We start from the raw sequence: 6,344 nt of genomic DNA on the forward strand, positions 1-6,344 counted from the left end.
AGATATGAGTTACGAAGAACAGAAGCGAAATGGGAGTTTAAAATAGCCGTAATTATTTCAATAAATTACTTACTGATCAGTGACTCATGTCCGAAAGTGACAGAGATTCATATTTCGCGCCTCAAGCTCCTATACACGTTTACGTTATCTATGACGAAAGCTAGACCAACTCGAATTACTAACATTTCGTAATATATATTACAACTTCCCATCCAACATGTCGCGCCTTCTCTACCAAGGAGTCCTCAAGTCACTCACAAATTTTGTTTGACGTCCCATATAATCATACCTTTGTCAATAGAAGGTGATGTGATACCGATGTAAATGCTATCTGTAAATCGCGAAGTACTGGATGTATCTAAATTCAAATGGTTCAAATGGCTCTGAGCACTATGGGACTTAACATCTGAGGTTATCAGTCCCCTAGAACTTAGAACTACTTAAACCTAACTAACCTAAGGACAACACACACATCCATGCCCGAGGCAGGATTCGAACCTGCGACCGTAGCAGTCACGCGGTTCCGGACTGAAGCGCCTAGAATCGCTCGACCACCGCGGCCGGCTGTATCTAAATTCTTTAACCCATGGGTTTCATGTGTCATATGAGAAACGCTCAAGCTTGGTTTCCCATCGTCGATAATTTCGGAACGCATGCTGACTGGTATGAGGAATGTCATTCTGTTCGAGATACCTCATTACGTTGGAACCCAGAACATTTTCTAGAATTCTACAACAGATGGACGTCAACGACATTAAACGGTGGTTTTATCGGCCACTTCTGCTACCCTCCTTATAGATTGGTGTGACTTGTACTTTCTTCCAACCACAGAGCACAGTTTTTGGTTCAAGGGATCTGCAGTACTGTACATCATTGTTAAAATAGTAGCTAACTCAGCTGCAAATTCTCTACATAACCTGACATGGATTCCTTCGGGCCGTTGATCGTTGTTTAATTTCAGCGATCGTAATTGTTCTCAACACCACTGACACTAATATGTACATCACTCATCCTTGTAGTGGTGCGCGAATCAAACTAAAGAACTTTTCCTTCCTCAGTAAGGGAACAATTAAAAATTGAGTTTAGTATTGTTGCTTTCGCTTCAGTACCCTCAGTTTAAATTCCTGTCTCATCCATGAGCGTCTGGACAAACAGACAGCATGTTTTATTCCCCACAAGTTCCATGGATTTTCATCTTGTCCAATATAGACCGAAGAGCCAAAGAAAGTGGTACACCTGCCTAATATCGTGTAGGGCCCCCGCGAACACGCAGAAGTCCCTCAACAGGACGTGGCATTGACTAGACTAATGTTTGAAGTAGTGTTGCAGGTAACTGACACCATGAATCCTGCAGGGCTGTTCATAAATCCGTAGAGTGCGAGGGGGTGGAGATCTCTTCTGAACAGCACGTTGCAAAGCTCAGTATGTTCAGGTCTGGAGAGTCTGGTGGCCGGAGGAAGTGTGTACACTCAGAAGAGTGTTCCTGGAGCCACTCTGTAGCAATTCTGGACGCGTGGGGTATCGCATTGTCCTACTGGAATTGCCCAAGTTCGTCGGAATGCACAGTGGACATCAATGGATCCAGGTGATCAGACAGGGTGCTTACGTACATGTCATCTGTCAGAGTCGTATCTAGACGTATCAGGTATCCAATATCACTCCAAGTGCACACGCCTCACACCATTACAGAGCCTCCACCAGCTTGAACAGTCCCCTACTGACATGCAGGGTCCATGGATTCATGAGGTTGTCTCCATACCTGTACACGTCCATCCCCTCGATACAATTTGAAACGAGACTCGTCCGACCAGGCAACATGTTCCCAGTCATTAACAGTCCAATGTCGGTGCTGACGGGCCCAAGCGAGGCGTAAAGCTTTGTACCGTTTAGTCATTAAGGGTCCGAAAGCCCATATTTATGATGTTTCGTTGAATGGTTAGCACTCTGACACTGTATTTAGAAGTTTATTATCAGGAATATCGATTGTTCTCATTTTTATTGTGCGACGTTTCGTTCGATTACACTGTTCCATTAATTGGGGGAGGATATTGGTCCATTTGTGTGAGCCACGAAGACTGAATCACATCCACATTTGGGCTTTCACTGTTCTGTTCAGACATTCCATGATACTCACCTGCAGGTGGGTGAACATCGAGTAGTGATGTATTCTATACCGTTGCATCACAGTCTTGAAATGTCTATTGTAAAACTCGCCACCGTGATCTGTTTGTAGGTTGTCTGGGCCTCGATTCGTTCCCAACTGCAGCAGTCGCTCAAACACATTCACGATATCTGTCCTTATTTTCGTTTTCACGGGTAATGGTAGGTTGGTAGGTTGGTTTGGGGAAGAAGACCAGACAGCGTGGTCATCGGCCTCATTGGATTAGGGAAGTATGGGGAAGGAAGTCGGCCGTGCCCTTTCAGAGGAACCATCCCGGCATTTGCCTGGAGTGATTTAGGGAAATCACGGAAAACCTAAATCAGGAGGGCCGGACGCGGGATTGAACCGTCGTCCTTCCGAATGCGAGTCCAGTGTCTAACCACTGCGCCACCTCGCTCGGTCACGGGTAATGGCCAGGCAAATTTAGAATAAGTATCAATGACCATTAAAATACATTTTAATCCTTTATTTCATCATGTAGACAAATCTGCCTGCCACAGGTCGTCCAAAACTTTAATCATAACATGTCTACAGGGGTACGTTTTGCACGCTGGTTAGTGATGTTCTCGAACTACAGTCTCCATACTTATTCGATGATAACTCTCTCTCTAAGTGCAGAAATTATTGAAACAACTTCATTCACATGAGCGCATGACCAGCTGCAGCTGATGCCACGTGCAGCAGAAGCCAATATATTAGCACATTGGAGTTGTCGTCGTATACATACTGCAGAAATCGATTGCTCACTGTTTTATGCTGAATGTCAATACCATCACCATTGCTATTTTTTCACCATCCAATATACCTTTTATAATTGATTTGTATTTCACATTGCTTCAGCTTTTTGCATTCTTATTCAGATCAGCCAACTGAAATACGTCACGATACATTTCTAGATCTTTAGGCGAATAATTACAGTTTTTGTCGGTCTTAGGAAAATACGGTTCAGTAGACCAGGTGTTCTTTGAAATTCTCTATCCCCTATCTATATTTTTTTTTTCATTTAAAGTTATAGGCCGCGTGACCAGCTTAGTGTTTGCTCCTGTTTCAAACGCCCTTACCTCAGAAGCTGTAACTTCTCTTGAACGACCTTCCATGCCTCGATGACTTTATGCTTCGTCGACATATCGTTCTATACTAATCGGACGTTTGTGTAGCGTGAGGTTCTATACATCCACTCTTCTTCTTCGTATCCTGTTCTCCCTTCTCGATAACAGCTATTTTTCCTTCAGTTAAATCGTCTACTCAGTTGCATTACCTGTTCATACAATGTACGTTCTCGATAACAGCTATTTCCCCTTCAGTTAAGTCGTTTACTTTCTTCTCGATTTCATTAACACGATCATTCAGTGTATCGTTCAGTCTCAGAAGCGTATGACAATACGTCTCTAGTTCCTTGTGTATGCCTCCGACTTTACGTTCGAGAGTTTGAATTTTCGCGTCCATGTACGAGCGGATGTTTTGCCTATGCAAACTGAGCTCCCGGCATGCTTGCGAATTCATCCATGGCGAAGCGTATACTGGTGTATTCACCTCTTTGCATGGCTATATATATAGGAACCCCTGGAAGTTCCGTTTATACTTACCATCATCCAGTTTTTTTTTAAACAATAACGAGAAACCTATACTCTGAGTGAATCTAGCAATCTGCACATATCTTTACAAAATTGTTGAACGACTTATTGGTTTCTACAAGAGCCTGGTAAATGTGTTTTAAATTCAGATTGTCCTGTTTGAATGCTGTAATTAGCCGGCCGGAGTGGCCGTGCGGTTCTAGGCGCTACAGTCTGGAGCAGAGCGACCGCTACGGTCGCAGGTTCGAATCCTGCCTCGGGCATGGATGTGTGTGATGTCCTTAGGTTAGTTAGGTTTAAGTAGTTCTAAGTTCTAGGCGACTGATGACCTCGCATACTGCTCAGAGCCATTTGAACCAAGCCAATGCTGTAATTAGGTTTCCATTATCCCTAACCAAGTGTTTGGATTCTGGAATATGCCTGACTCAGATAAGATACATCAACAACCATATAGCGACCAAAACAGAAATATCGTCGAATTTGATCTTGATTTTCAACAGCAACATCGTCAAGAATGAACATTGTGTTTGGCTTAACTTTTTCCGGTGGAGGGATATCACTGCTCTGACTGAGCGTCGTGTGTGTCACACCATCTACACCCTGCAGTATCTCATGTAATAGTTGGTATTTGGGCTGAAACAGTGTTTTTGAGAATACGCATACATGCTCAGAGTGGACTCGATCCGGATGTGCTAGCAGTTACCTGAGAACATTTGTCTTGTCGCAGTTGGATGGACCTACAATCATTGCGCGTATGTTGTCGGGAAGGAGTACACCATTCTTCTTCTGGTCTTCTTGCACGCCGTCACCGCTCCAGTCACTTACAACAAAGCCTTCATGCTTCACCCACCCTGCCATGATACATACTACGTCACGTACTGGCGTGCAACGAGTTTTTATGGAAAATAATGAACACTATGCCCTGCCATGATACCGACTGTATCAGGTACTGGCGTGCAATGGGCTTTTACAGTGAATTTAATTAAATGACATAATTTTCTGCTGCTGTTGTATGATTGCAGTGAAAATACTGGTAGCAATGGCTTTAATACTTGCAGTTTAACGAGAGGCAAGAAATAAAAAACACCATTGGTTACACACATTTTTATTCAGTAATCATACACTGGGTACACTACATAAACAGGTTCTTTCTTTATCTTAACACCTGTACAAAATATAGAAAATAAAACCTTCTTGTAAGCACAGAATTCAGCATGTAACTTACTGGCAGTACATTAGTTTCTATTGGCACCATATTCACCCATTGCTCGAAGTCGTCCACATCCACTCTGTTCACACAGAAATAGTCTTCAATGTGGCTATACACAGTTTTAACACAAGGCAGCCATCCCTTTAGTCTTTCAAACACAACGGATTGCACCATTTGTAGACTGAACAAGTCTGTAATGATTGAGTGCTGTAGATAAATAGATGTGTCATCCGATATCACACGGAGTGCAGAGTCATACTACATAGTTGTAATGGATAGAGTTAGAGCAGCACAGTAATTGTCCAGAGGAGGACGGTTTGGATGGTGCTCGGCGGTCAACTACTGCTTGACGTAGGCTTTTGCATGACACAGTTCAACCCATTCCACCTCCATAACACTTTTAGCTGCATTCTCGATCGCGATGACAACACGCCAGTCTGTTCAGTGAATGTTTCTATACTAATATGTAAACGCTTCGAACCACTAGCGGTTAAAATGAACACTGAAGTGAAGAGTAGTGGCGCACAGGGCGTAATTAATATCTTCTCATCCACTATATCCTCACATTGTTCATGAAGTATCACTGGAATATGCTGCGATGGCGCTTATAATGGGGTCCAGTAAACCTGTGTCATGCGGATTAGGACCCCCCGCTGCTCTTGTGAGAGTCAAGGGCTGGCTGGGTGTCCTCAACCGACAATAACAACTCATTGTCCTGCTCTAACAAGCTGACCATGTCCACAATAAGATCCCAGGGTGCTCTTGCTGCGGGTCTCAGCGGGCTGGGACACGTCGCTGCTGCAGACTCCAACAGTCTGGAGGATATCGCATCCACAGTTCAGCAAAGAAGAAAACTTTTACAAGCGATAATAGCAGCACTATGCTGCTGCTGCTGCTGCGGCTGGGCAGCACTGGACGATCTCGGCTGGCACTTCATGCTGACTGACTGCCTGCAGCTAAGGCTGCAGAGCTGCTGGGCCGATCTTATATCCTTCATGTGATTGGATGCTGCATTCCTATTGGCTACTACGAATTTCAAGCGCCTCTGGTGGCATAGTTGTGAACTAGACCAGTTGCTTGGTCCTCTGGATCAGATGCAGAGATCTCTTGTGAGGTGGAAAACCGACTGAGAATTTCAAAAATGGCAAGCAGTATTGGTTTGCATGACTTGCAAAATGCATCTTGATACCATTCTGCAGCTTAGCCATTACATGCTGGACGGTGCTCCTCTTCTTCTTCTCAGCCAATATAACTCCTTGCCATTCTGCATGTAGGAGGCTATGCACGCAGTCCTCAGCTGTAAACTTCACATGTAACATGGCAGTTAAACTGCTTCCAGTCAGACACCAGCAGCTCTTTGATAGAACACATTCCGCTTAGCAGCGAGGATGGCGAGCAA

Source organism: Schistocerca cancellata, chromosome 2 (assembly GCF_023864275.1).
Source record: "Schistocerca cancellata isolate TAMUIC-IGC-003103 chromosome 2, iqSchCanc2.1, whole genome shotgun sequence".
Classification (NCBI taxonomy): domain Eukaryota; kingdom Metazoa; phylum Arthropoda; class Insecta; order Orthoptera; family Acrididae; genus Schistocerca; species Schistocerca cancellata.